The sequence below is a fragment of the Gracilinanus agilis genome, chromosome 2, assembly GCF_016433145.1.
Source record: "Gracilinanus agilis isolate LMUSP501 chromosome 2, AgileGrace, whole genome shotgun sequence".
Classification (NCBI taxonomy): Eukaryota; Metazoa; Chordata; class Mammalia; order Didelphimorphia; family Didelphidae; genus Gracilinanus; species Gracilinanus agilis.
In genome coordinates, this window is record NC_058131.1 from 684,684,514 (window position 1) to 684,698,381 (window position 13,868).

Consider the following 13,868-nt stretch of genomic DNA (forward strand, 5'->3'; position numbering starts at 1 on the left):
AGGAAGGAAGGAAGGAAGGAAGGAAGGAAGGAAGGAAGGAAGGATGGGAGGAAGGAAGGAAGGAAGGAAGGAAGGGAGGGAGGGAGGAAGGGAGGGAGGGAGGAAAGAAGGAAGGAGGGAGGAAGGAAAGAGTTAAGTGTTTTACAAATATTTGATCCTCACAACAACTCGGAAGCGGATGGTATTATCCCCTGCCTTGCTGCCCCTGTTATTAATAATTAATCATACTAGCTGGCATTTACAATGTGCTTTGACTTTACAAGTCTCACTTCATCCTCACAGCCTTGGGAAGTAGGTGCTAGTATGATTCTCATTTCACAGATGAGAAAACTCAGGCAAACAAACAGAGGTTAAGGGACTTGCAGAGGCTGCCTAGCCAGGACGTGTCCGAGAGCAGATTTGACCGCAGGACTTCCCGGTTCCAAGGCTGGCTTCCCCTCGTCAGGTGGCCCAGCACGGGGCCGATGGGCCATGAGGAATCCCCAAGAGGGCTCCCTCCAAAGTGGCATCGGCGCATCGACAAGTACTGTGGCGCCATGTCACTGCCACCTCCGACGCTCCGCTTCTCTGGGCTTTGGGGCTCCCCAAGGGGGCCTTTCCCAAGCGGGTGGTCTCAGGCCAGACCGCGGGTGCTCCTTCCCTCCTCCGGTCAGAGAGGCAGGGCTGGGGGGGGGGGGCAGAAACTGCGGCTGTATCAGCTGTGCCTCTCCTCTCCCTTCAGCCTGGCTTCCAGCCTCACCGTCCAACCAGACTGTCCTCTTAGAGCTCCCGATGACCTCTCACTGCTGACCAGCCAGCCCTCACTCAGAGCCCTGTGCTAGGCCGGGCACGTGCCGTGTCCATGTGAATGGGGGTTGCTGCAGCCTCTCCAGAGCCTCTGCTGCTGCTGGCCCTGCTCGCCATCTTGCTTTTCTCTTCCCTCTAAGTGTTTGGGGCACATCTAGGAGGTTCCCTTCGTGCCACTGTGGCTGTTGCTCTCCCCTCTCCCGTGTGGGGCTCGTCCCCAAAGCCCTGCCCCGGACCCCCTCTTCTCCTCATGGTCTTGCATCGCCATTGTCGGCTCTCCTGGTTTCTACGGTCACTCCACGGCCACCTGCCCGGCCCTCCTTGGCCCTCTCTGTCCACCCTCAGATTTCTGACTACCCGCGAGACATCTTGGATCTGATGTCCTGCAAACGTCTGAAACTCAGCGTGTCCAGGACTGAGCTCGGCCTCCCAACCTGGCCGCCTGTCCCTCTCCCCTCCCGACTCCCCTGTGACGGAAAGGGCGCACACACAGCACCGGCTCCCCAGCTTCCACCTAGGCCTTTTGCCTTCTCGTTCTCTCACCTACAATCAATGGTCGCTGTCCAGCAACAGTGGTCCTGGTCCTGTCATTTGCTCTCTCTCCTAGGCTGTCACCCCCCTAGCTCAGGCCTTCTTCCCCTGACCTCTGGCTGGCTGGTCCCTGCCTCGTCTCCCTCCGGTCTCCCCTCCATCTTCCATTTGGCTGCCCATAGCATCCCCATTCAGGAGCCCAGGGGCCCTGCTCAGCCCCGGTCCTGTGTGCACAGCTCTTCTTGGCCTTCAAAGCTCTTCCTTCCTGGCTCTCCCAGCATTCGTAGGCCTCGTTCCCTGCCCTGCCGACGTACTCCGTTCCTGGCCCACCCGTCTTGCCCGGCTGTCCCTCGTCTCTGCCTTGGCTTCCTCCAAGCCTTTCCCAGGCTTGGAGTCCTCCCTGCTGAGCCTGGAGTCCTCCGGGGAGCAGCCAGGCGGCCAACGCCCGACCCAGAGGAGGCCCTCCGCCTGGTGCAGCACAGATGAGGGGCAGGGCGGGGTGCTCTTACCTGTCCGCTCAGGGCCCCGGTCAGTCGGCAGAGGGTGCTTTGGCTGATGACTCGAGCCGGACGCAGGCCCCGGGGCCTCGGCGGGGACAGCTGCAGAAGTCAGAGCCGCCTTTGGGGTCAGCTGCACAAAGCCCAAGCAGCCTCCCCCGTGGCAGCACCATTTCCATGAAGCTTTTCCACAGGTTAATCCCACCCTTTCTGGGCCCGGTTTCACCCGCCTCCTGGGTAGGGCCCCCCCACAGTGGGCATCCAAGCACAGGCCTGGTGATGGGTGTTCCCTTGGCAGGCACCTGGCACCTCGCCAGATCTTCCCCAGCTTGGCTATGGGCTCATCGCTTAATTTGGGAAAGGAGCCATGCAAAGAGAGGAGGATCGGGAGCCTGGGGGAGCCTGGGGGAGACTGGAGGAGCCTGGGAGAGCCTGGGGGAGCCTGGGGGAGCCTGGGAGAGCCTGGGGGAGCCTGGGGGAGACTGGGAGAGCCTGGGGGAGCCTGGGGGAGACTGGAGGAGCCTGGGAGCCTGGGAGCCTGGGAGAGCCTGGGGGAGCCTGGGGGAGCCTGGGGGAGACTGGAGGAGCCTGGGAGAGCCTGGGGGAGCCTGGGGGAGACTGGAGGAGCCTGGGAGAGCCTGGGGGAGCCTGGGAGAGCCTGGGAGAGCCTGGGGGAGACTGGAGGAACCTGGGAGAGCCTGGGGGAGACTGGGGGAGCCTGGGGGAACCTGGGGGAGCCTGGGTACATCACCTCAGTGGCTGGGGCTCAAGACATTCCCCCGTGTGTAAGATGAGCAGAGGAAGAAAAGTCATTTCTGGCACTCTCTCTCCAGCTCTAAACTACCTCCCTGGGACCACTCTTCCCTTCACTGACTCTTGGGCAGAATGAGGAGGGCTGGGCCTTCCTCCGACCACTTGGGCTTAGATGCTAAGCGGAGGCAGGGCTGAGGCAGGAGGTCCAGAGAAATATCTGCCTCATATACTTTCTAGCTGGGTGACCCTGGGCAAGTCACTTAACCTCTGCTGCTTGGCCCTTAGCCTTCTGTCTGAGAGTCTAAGAGAAAAAGAAAAGGAAGGAAGGAAAGAAGGAAGGAAGGAATGAAGGGAGGAAGAGAGGAAGGAAACAACGAAGGAAGGAAGGAAACAACGAAGGAAGGAAGGAAACAACGAAGGAAGGAAGGAAACAACGAAGGAAGGAAGGAAGGAAGGAAGGAAGGAAGGAAGGAAGGAAGGAAGGAAGGAAGGAAGGCAGGCATCTAGAGCAGGGAGCATTCCTCCTTGCCCAGGGTTCCGGGTCTGAGCCTTGCTGTCTATGACTCCACACTGATTCTCAGCCCTGAAGGACAGACAGACACACTGTGTACATGAAAGAGAGGAAGGATCTCTGCATTCCTGGCCCTCATGTCCCCAGTGCTTGGCACAGTGCTTGGCCCCCAAGAAGTGAGTCCCAGATACCTGGCTGATTTGGGATTATTTGGGACCAGACCTGTGACGACTGCCCTGGGGAGGAAAATTCTGAAGGAGGAAAGTTCCTTTATGAGTGATCAGCAACTGTCATGAAATTATGATTTAGAGAATCCACCAGGCGATGCTGAGGGCTTAAACAACTTGCTTGGGGTCACTTTGCCAATAAGGTAAAAGGACAGGACCTGCCCCAGGTCTCCCAACCCTCCATCCCTACGTCAAGGACGTCTCCAGCTCCATGTGTGTCCTCACTAGCCATGCCAGCAGCCCCTCCTGTGTGTGGCGGTGACTGTTCTCAGTTTCTGCCAGGCTGGCACAAGCCAGGGAAGCTCAACCTGGCTGGAAAGGCTCTGAGTATGGCCCCAGCATCAGCTGCATCTGCCTTGCTGAGTGCAGAGGGGCCCCGGGTGCCGGCATGGCAACATGCCATTTGGCCTTGCTCAGGGGCACTTCTGCCCAGAGCGGATCCCTCCCCTGCATTTCTGCAGTGATGCTCAGTGAATCGCAGTTCTCAGGTCACCCATCAATGCTAACTGGACCAAAAAGATTCAGCCTAGGAGATCTCACATTTGAGATCTGCTTCTGCTGGCTATGTGAGCCCAAGGAGGGCAACACTGGACCTGAGCCAGGATGGGCCCAGTGGGAGGGGATGGACAAGCTCCCTAGGAGACCTGGAGCAAGGACCAGGGGCCGAGGATGGCCCAGAAACAGCAACAGATGCTGCCCCTCGCCCTGAGGCCAGGCCTGCTCGGTGTTGGCCTTTGATGGGGTCACCCTGCCTAGAGCCTTGTGGATGAGCCACCACTTTGTGATTGTTGGGCAGAAGTCCTAGAGGGCTTTACTGTCATGAGAGTAGCCCAAGGAGGCAGCTGGTACAAGTGCTAACATCCCCATTTCACAGAAGAGGAGCCTGAGGTTGGGCAGGTCTAATGAGTTGCCCAAGGTCACACAGCTTCTAAATGTCAGACCCAGGACCTGTTTTGAGGAAAGGAGAGAATGGGAGCAAACAAATAAGAGATTTTGCCCAGAGATCAGTGTGCTGGGTCTTGCTGCTTGCCGTAGAACTATAGAGCTTGTTCTGGGATGTGGGGAATATATAAAAGGGGACACAGAGAGCTGCCATGGGGGCTTTTGGACTTCCTGTTGGGGGAATAGCCTGAAGCTGGTAACTTCCTCCTCCTTGAGATCTGTGTGAGACTAGGAGGAGTTTGGTTTACTATCTCTGTGAAGCCTGTTTGGATACATCCTGCCTACTTGTGATCCACTCGTGTTATGGTGTCCTGAGAGTGTTCCCAGCTGCTGAGAAGATCTGTGTCTGGCCAGCCAGTAAACTGTCTGTTGTGAGAAGGCCTACAGTCATCTTGGGCCTAACCAGCCAGGGTGATCCCAGAGAGAAAGGGCCAATCTAAACTACTTTGAAGATCTATATACCTTGCCAACATTTCTCTGGGAGGATTTATAGTCAGGTAGTTAGACAGCCAGAATTTATAGACAGCCAGTATAAGGAAATAAGGAGCTAACAAGCCGCAGAAGAAAACCCTCTGCAGGGTTTGTAGAGGTGGGAGGTTTTAGCTAGACCCCTTAGTTTAGGGCATCCTATCCCTTAATCCTCCCTTCCATCTTACTGTGGTTAAATAAACCCTGAACTGTTTTATAATCTAAGAGTCTAAGAAGCACACTGAGCCCTGGGGAGGCCTGTCAGGCCCTCCTCACTGTGGGTTACCAAGAGACCCTCAAGCTTGGTATCTCATAAGTAACAAACCATCTATCCAGACTATCTACCTATCCTGGAACAGACAAAGCCACCCTGCCAAGGGGAGTTCTCTCACTCACCCCCGCAGTGTGGAGCTGCTTGGTTACTTTCTCCCAAAGGGAGGGCTGATTGAGGGAAGCCACCAGTGCATCATACGTCCTAGTGAAATGGAAGGGCTTCTGAAAAAGAAAAGAGGAAGAGAATGATTTCCCTTCTCCCAAGGGAAGCTTTCAGGGTGCCATGCTGGATCTACGAGGATGACCTTCCATAGAGACAAATGTAAAGTCTTTCAAAGGTTCATAAAATCAACTTCGTACAACCATGATGGGGGGAAGTGGGGGTGCTTGGCAGTTTGCCTGAAAAAGATCCACCAGCTTTAGCAGCCCCCGTGTGAAGGCTTAGTCCAGAGGGATACAGAAGCCACACAAGCTGGGCTGCTTTTGGTCGCAGTGGCAGCATGGGAAGGGCCAAGCCCATTTTGGGTAGGCCAGTGAATCTGGAAAGTGTGCAAAAGGCAGCCTGTGAGTCTGAGCCGATGAGGACAGGTCCAGAGGGAGCGTCATAGCCTTTGGCTGAGTATATGAAGAGCTGTCCAATGGAAAAGGGATTCAACTTATTTGATTTGACCCCAGACACGAGGAAAGGCCAATTTAGTTGTGATATTTAAAACCCCATCAAATCTTCCTGAGAGAGCCCTCTAGAAATAGAATGGGCTGCCTCTGAAGGAAGTGATGTGAGAAAATGGGCTAAGAATCGGTGTGACATGGGGGCAAATTCTCCATCTCTAAAATTCTGTGATTCTGAGTAAGAGCAGCCACTTTGTTTCAAGGAAAAATAAGCCTAGCCTCATGCCCCACTGCATAATATTGTGTCTGGCCAGGCCCTTGGACCAAACTTCCCCCCCAACCATCTCGGGGAGGGACACCACGGAGTCTCGATTCTCGGGATCCCAGCACGTGGCGGCCGGCTTGCTGTCTACCACACTTCCAGGAGGAGGCACAAGGCTTCGGCAGAGCAGCAAAGCTGGGTCCTCTGGCTAACACAGAATCCCTGTCCTTCCAGCCCTTGGGGGAGAGAAGAGGACATCCACTGACCACCGATGAGAAGTAGGACCAGGGCGCCCAAGGAGGGGCCGGGGGAGGGCATGCTGGCTTGGGCTGAGCAGGTAGGATCCAGGAAAGGGTGGGGGCTTTAAAGTATGAATAGAAATTAGTCACCTGGAGCGAGAAAGTCAGTCAGACAGCCAATAGCAAACATTTACTAAGCACTGGAGAGGAGAAGCCTATGCTGGTTTAAAAGCCCTTTGAAGTCGGCCTGACTCACTTAATATTCATTTAAAGAAATACGAAATTGGGTTGGGATTAAATTGTAGTGCTGAATGCCAAACTAAGGAATTTAGATTTGGATCTGCAGGCAGTGGGGAGTCATGGAAAGTTCTGAGGGGGAATGACAGCATCCCACATTGCTCTTCCCAAGTTAGGACCTTCAACAGGGAGAAAGAAGCCAGAAAGGACGGGTGTTCCCAAGCCCCGAGGACAAATGCCCCATTTCTAGGAGAGGCCGATACCCACCCTGGAAGTGAGGACGTGGGGTCTTCTCGGGATTCCTGCCTAGCAGCAGTGTCTCTGCGCACTATCATCTGTGCCCACAAAACCAGCACAAGCTGGCAGCAGCCTGGACTTGAGGGCTTGGGCCCCAGCTCTCTCACTTCCTCATTCCATTCTGTCATCTATAAAATAAAGGGAGTGTTTGTTCCCAGTGACCTCAAAGCTCCCTTCCAAGCCTTGGCCTCATGCCTCGGCATCAACCATGATGTCGAAGATGGTAGTGATAGCCAGCATTTATGCAGCACTTTTAAGTTTTGCAAAATATTTATAAGTTAACTCACTTGACCTTCACAACAACCTGTGAGATTATTCACATTATTATTATCATCCCCATTTTATAGATGAGGAAACCGAGGAACAGAGGTTAAATGATCGAATCAGTTAGGGAATGTCTGAGGCAGGATTTGAACTCAGGTTCTTATGACTCTACATTTTTCACTCTACCCCTTGCCCCCAACAAGGGGTCTAGAAGGTACAAAGATCAGAGACAGACTTGATAAACTCTATGATTATATCATCTTATATTCAATGACTCACTGTTTCTAATTGGTAATGCACCCACCCAGCTCAGACACTTGGTATTTGAAGTAAGATCAGAAGATCAAAGATTTAGGACTGAAAAAAAACTTGAGGGGATCTCTCCAAGTCCAATCCATTCATTTTCTTTTCTTTTTTTTTTTTTTTTAAACCCTTGTACTTCGGTGTATTGTCTCATAGGTAGAAGATTGGTAAGGGTGGGCAATGGGGGTCAAGTGACTTGCCCAGGGTCACACAGCTGGGAAGTGGCTGAGGCCGGGTTTGAACCTAGGACCTCCTGTCTCTAGGCCTGACTCTCACTCCACTGAGCTACCCAGCTGCCCCCAATCCATTCATTTTTAACAAAAAGGGAAACTGAGGCAACAGGGGCACACAGTTGGTCTGAGTCTGAGGCAGGATTATCTCAGACATCAAGGACCTAAAACTTGGTTCCTTTCTTTCCAATCCTGCACACGTGTGAGTACTCCTTCCTCCAGCATCACTTATAGCCGGGTCGTACCTTCTGCCCATGTGGCCGATTTCAACCAAAACTTGGAGCCTCCAGGTGGCCAACCCTCTCCGAACAGAGCCGGGCCAGCCCCCAGCCACCAGACCCAGAGCCAGGTGGGGAACGGACATCTTCCCAGCTTGGTAGACGCTGTCAGAGCCCGAGTTCGAGAAGCCAGGGTAACCCGCCAGTCACGCTGAGGCAGCAGAGACATGGCATCGGGCATCCCTCCCAGCATCCCCTGTGCCTCCTCCTTACCTGTCCATCCAGCATAATTAACTTCTGCAGCAGGTACTTTCCAGTGTCTATAAGGTAGGACTTAATGGATTCCCTCATCATTAGAACCTGCAAAGATTAATAAGCACATACGGAACTGCCCTGAAAGGTGGGTGCAGAAGGGGCTGGTATGCCATAGAAGGAAGCCACATGCCTCGCCCTGGCACTGGCCACCTCCTTCTTCAGCCCAGCTCTCAGCTCTCTCTTCCCTCGGTCTCTGGGGGAGCTTTTCCTTCCTTTCCTATCCAATCTAAAACATTTTTGTTTTCTTTGAATTTTTAAGATGGAAACTCGGCATCCTAATTGTGTGGGATGAGATTCCGTGTGTAATTCTCAGAGTCGTATTTGGCTTGTTGTAACCCCAACTTTCAAGGCCCCTTAGGATGGCTATTCTTTAGACTAAAATTGCCCGCCCACCCCATAAAACATTTCATTTTCCTGAGCTATTTTCAAAAGCCTTGAGAAGACTTTACCTGGACCCTGGGAAGAGAGCCAAGCTATAAGATAAGCTGAAGGAGGAGTTCCAAAAGGATTATTTTGGTCCCAGCCTGGGAATCCCATGATAGTCACGGGTTTTTCTTGATCATGGGGGGTCTTTAGGGGTATGTATTGTTGAAAATCACGTGCTCAAGACTGTAAACGTCATAGCCCCTCCTTCTGTGAGATTGGACAGAGGGTAGGAGGAGAATCTTGTGTCAGGTTTATTATAAAAGTCTGTGATGATGACCTAGAAGAGAGGACATTTTTGCCCCCAGCAAGCCACTTGTGTGAGCAGAATCCTTTTTCCTTCCCTTCCTCGTCCCTCCCTGCTATCTGCTGTTTTCTTCAAATTAAGCAGCTTTTCTCTGCCAGCATCTTATCAAGTCTCCTATCTGCTCATTAGAGTGATTTCTGGGGGTATGAGCCTCCCCAGAATTCCACTCCACACATTAACGGAGGTATCCACTTCTTTCTTGATAATAGCAATTTCCATAGCACTTTTTTCAACTGATCCACACGTGTATTCATTAAACAACTATGTGCCAGACGCCGGTTGCATAAAGACAAAAGAGTGTCTGCCTTCAAGGAGTTAATATGCTGCAGAGAAAAATGATATGTGCACATTTAACAAAATATATACACAAATAAAAGATAATTTTGATTCCAAGAACTAGGAGTTGGGGAGATGGTGGGGAATCATAGAAAGTAGCACACATTGAGCTGTGAAGGAAACTAGGGGATTCCATGAGGAAGAGGTAAGGAGTGCATTCCAGGAACAGTGAGATGAAAACTCAGAGAGAAGTTATTTAAGGCTGTACATTAACCTTTGAGAACCTAGGCACCATGATAGGGCACCGAAGGAGGCTTTATTTGAAAGGAAGTCCCAAAATCTAGCCTTCCAAAAGGTTGTCCTCTCTATGCTTAGTTTTGAGATTAATGATTTTGGGCACTGGATAAATCCCACAGCCTTTCTCCAGTCCTCATCTGTCCTGACCTCTCAAAACTTCTCACACTGTCCACCACTCTCTCCTCTAGAACACTCTCTGTCTTATTATTTAAATTATTTACTAGTTACATATAATAGCAAATTTCCACACAAGTTTTCCCAAGTTCATATGATTGAAGTTATCTCTCTCCCTCCTTTCCCTTCCCTCCTTGCTCCCGGTGCTGGTGATTCAATCTCAGTTAAACATGTATTATCCTGCAAAATATATTTCTATATTGTTCATTTTTGTAAGCAAGTAACTGTATAAAACCAAAACCCCAAAATATAAGCCCAAATAAACAAATTGAAAAATGGTCTGCTTTCATCTGCATTCTGACTCCAACACTCTTTCTCTGGAGGTGGAGAACATTCTTTGTCCTGAGTCCCTCAGAATTGTCCTGCATCAGTGTATTGCTGAGAGGAGCTAAGTCTATCGCAGTTGATCATCATACAATATTGCCGTTACTGTGTACAATGTTCTCCCGGGTCTGCTTATTTCACTCTGCATCAGTTCCCGCAGATCTTGCCAGCTTTTTCTGAAATCATCCTGTTCATCATTTCTTCTAGCATCACAGTATTCCATCACCATCATATAACCCAATTTGTTCAGCCATTCCCTAAAGGATGGATATCATCTCAATTTCCAAATCTTTGCCACTCCAAAAAGAGCTGCTGTAAATATTTTTGTAGAAGCAGGTCTGTGTTTTTGTTCTCTTGGTCCTCTTCCCTGTCTAGCCAGTCCTTATTTTTCCTTGCTGGCTCATTCTCTTCCCCTACCCTCTAAGTGTGGGCACCCCCACCCCGGCTATGTCCTGGTCCCTCTTCTTTCTCTATAATCTCTTCCTTGGTGTCATGATCTCGGCTCCCTTGAGTGTTAAATCATGGTCTCTATGCTGATGACTCCAACATCTCTTTATGCAGCCTTCCTCTCTCTCCTGAACAGCTGCCCTATTCCCACCTCCACCTGCATGTCCTACATGGATGATTTTCAAACTCAGCATGTCTAAAACAGCACCCAGACTTTCCCAACAATCCATCGGCCATGAAGATTCCTTTTCTGCTGAAAGTATCACCGTCCTTCCACTCTCCCTGGCTCAGGAGTGAACTAACCCCCATATTCAATGACCCAACCTCGTCTCCACAACATGCCTCACCTTCAACCCCTTCTGTCTCTGCACTAACACTGTCTATACCTTCATTTGGTCTATTGTGGTTTTTGAAGCCCTTGCCTTCTGCCTTGGTATCAATTCTAAGGCAGAAGAGCAGGGAGGGCTGGGCTATGGCAAACCTTTCAGAGACCAAGTGCCCTGCCCCACCCCACCCCCAAGCCTGAATGCTGCTGCCCCTCTCCCCCTCCCCGCTGCCACCTGACCCCAGATGGAGGGAGGGGGGAGGGGAGAGGAGGTGTGATGGAGAGGGAGAGGGGAGCAGCTCGACCCAGGTCCTTCTGCCTTTCTAGTAACTAACTCTGGTGGACGACGGCGCCTGTCCAGAGAGAGATCTCTGTGTGCCATCTTTGGCATGTGCATTATAGTTTCACCACCATGGTGCTAGGCAATAGGGGTTAAGTGATTTGCCCAGGGTCACCCAGCTAGGAAGTGTCTGAGGCCAGATTTGAACCCAAGTCCTCTTGTCTTCATGCCTTGTGCTTTCTCCATGTTGCTGTCTAGCTGCCCCTAATTTGGTCCATTGTTCCCTTCCATCTGAACTACTGTAACAGAACTGAGATGGTCTCTGCCTCCAGTGTCTTACCGTCTAATCCATCCTCCACTCAGCTGTAAAACAGACTCCTAAAACACAGTCCTAATCTCTACTTAGAAAATCTCTACTCACACCTCAATTCAGAAACCTTCAGTGGGGCGGGAACAAACATTCATTCCTTCATTAAGGCCCCGGTGGGCCAAATGCTTCACAAATACTGTCTCAACGGCTCCCTGCAGCCTCAAGAATGACTCCAGCCTCAGCTTAGCCTCCCATCTGCTGGGCTAGTTTCATTTCATGATACCTCCCTTCACACATTTTTCCTTCTAGACCCATGGCTAGACACCCGGGACGTGGCCCTTATTTCTGGAATAAGCTCCCTAATCACATCGGCCTCAAAGTCACTTGCTTCTTTCAAGACTGCTCTTGTTTAGCCTCCCACACAAGACCTTTCCTGATTCCCTCCAGTTACTATGATAATATTATATAATAACTCCCTCTTGGAGTTACTTTGGATTACAATGACTGTGACAATGTAAATAAAAAGAACAAACCCACAAAACTTAACCAAGAAACTATAACAACCAAGCTCACCTGTGGTGGAAGGGAACAAGCTTTTTTATAGTGCCTACTACATGCCAGACTCTGGGCTAAGCACTTTTACAAATATTCTCTCTTTTGATTCTCACAACAATCTTGTGAGATAGGTGTTATTATTATCCTTACTTTGTAGTTGAGGAAACTGAAGCAGGCATAAGTTAAGTGACTTGCCCAGGTCACAGAGCTCAGTATTAGGGAGGACCAAAAGAAAAGAGAGATAAATTCTCTGTACTCTATGAAGGTCACCTTATTAGTCTGCCTCCCCCTGTCCAATAGTTCATCTTGGTTCTCATTCTGACTCTAGCACTTATTGGTTGACCTTAGGTAGGTCAGTGCCTTGCTTGGAGGACATGGAGATGTCCTCAGATATATATTTTCTAGCTCCCATATTATAGGAACTTACTTCCAGTGCCTCCCGGAGGAAGTGCAGCTTCTCCTGCCAGTCCTCTTGGCTGAAGGGCTCTGATGGGAGACCAGTCATAAAACTGCAAATTCAATACAAAAACTGCAGGGTGAAGATGAAGTCAGCTTCCCTGTTAAAGGTTCCCAACAAACCCCTAAGGACTCTCTTGGAAAGGTAGAGGCTGTCTCACTTAGGACTCACTAAACCCATTTTGGGACTAGGCAGAAGGCTCACCAATATTAGACTTTCTTTTATCTTCAATGGAACTTCCACCATATGCCCATGGTCTAGAATAGATACTCAAAACTAACCATGGGCCCCTCCTGGAGAATCAGGCACCCCTTAACTGGCTCACCAGTTGTAAATAAAGATGGGCTTGGAGAGGGATGTGGGCAAATGGACCTCCAATTAGAAAATGAACCCATTCTGTCCCAGACATTGAAAATGGAAAACTATGGGTCAAATAACAGTTATTGCTTCAGTAAGTGGCTGGATAACACCAATCCAGCATCTAGCTTTGGCCATTCAAAAAATATTCATTTCTTGAGTAAGTGAACAAGTGGACTGTGGGGTTGTGCAGTATTTCTGGTGGGGAACAAGGCTAGACTTTCCTCAGAAGGCATCTATAAGTAAAGGCACATTTATACAGGGTTAAGAAAAGGAAAGTGACCTTCCAGGAATTTAGCCTTAATCCCATCCTTTTACACGGCCCTAAAAGGCAGAACCAGGCTTCACTTAAAGAGAAACTTCCTATCAATTAAAGCTATCCAAGAGTGGAAGGAACCTTCTCTGTAGTACATTTCTTCTCCCTGGAGGTCTTTAAGTAAAGGCTGGATGACCATTATAGTAGGAAGGATTCTTATTCAAGCATGGGTTGGACAAAGTAGCTTCAGATGTCTTGTTGAATTTTTGAGATTTTGTCATCCCCAGACCCTAGAAGTCTCTGTGACTTACTTCCCAGAAACTCTCCCCAGGAATTTAGTATCATGCATGCATTGCTAGGCAAAAATGGTCCTAGGGCTAGGAACTACATACCTTTCCATTTCTCGAGTTGCTGAAGGTTGGCTAAGAGGGCACGAGTAAGACTCGTTGGACACCTGCTTCAAAAGGCCGAAAGAAGAAATGAGTAGGTATGACACTGCCTTCTGATTTGACCAGTATGTCCTACTACAGTGACTTCAGCTGGAGTTGGGAAAACTTAGAGCTGGCCTTCTTTATTCAAAGAAGATGGCTCTATCCTCTCCATCAACCCCTCTTACAGCTGCCTGACTAGTGCTTGTTCTCTACAGCTTCCCTATCCTCCCAGGCTACCCTCTAATCTGGACCCCATCCCACCAGCTTTAATGCTTAGAACGAAAGATCTCCAGGACACCTTTACTGCCACCACTTCTGAAGCTTGGTGGAGTTAAGTCCCAAACCCAAATCAATTCCTTGTCCTGTTCTTTTTTTAATGCTCTTTTGCTAACAGGAGAAATAGATATATAAATGTCTGATTCTGGAAGGAAAATCTCTCCTCCTTCGGTGCCAAGTACAAAGCAGGAAGGATATATCATATGGTGAGGTCAAACCCACATTGTCAGGTCCATGAATGCACCTCCAAATTGGCTGTCCTTTTCTAAAACCAGCTCCTGAGGTTCCTGGGCCTTGCCATCTGCCATGAAACCAAACCCGCCTATGTATTTTCTCCTCCATTTAGAGTGCAAACTCCCTGAGAGCAGACACTATCTTCTTTCTCAGAAGTCTGAGACCCTTTCTATGACT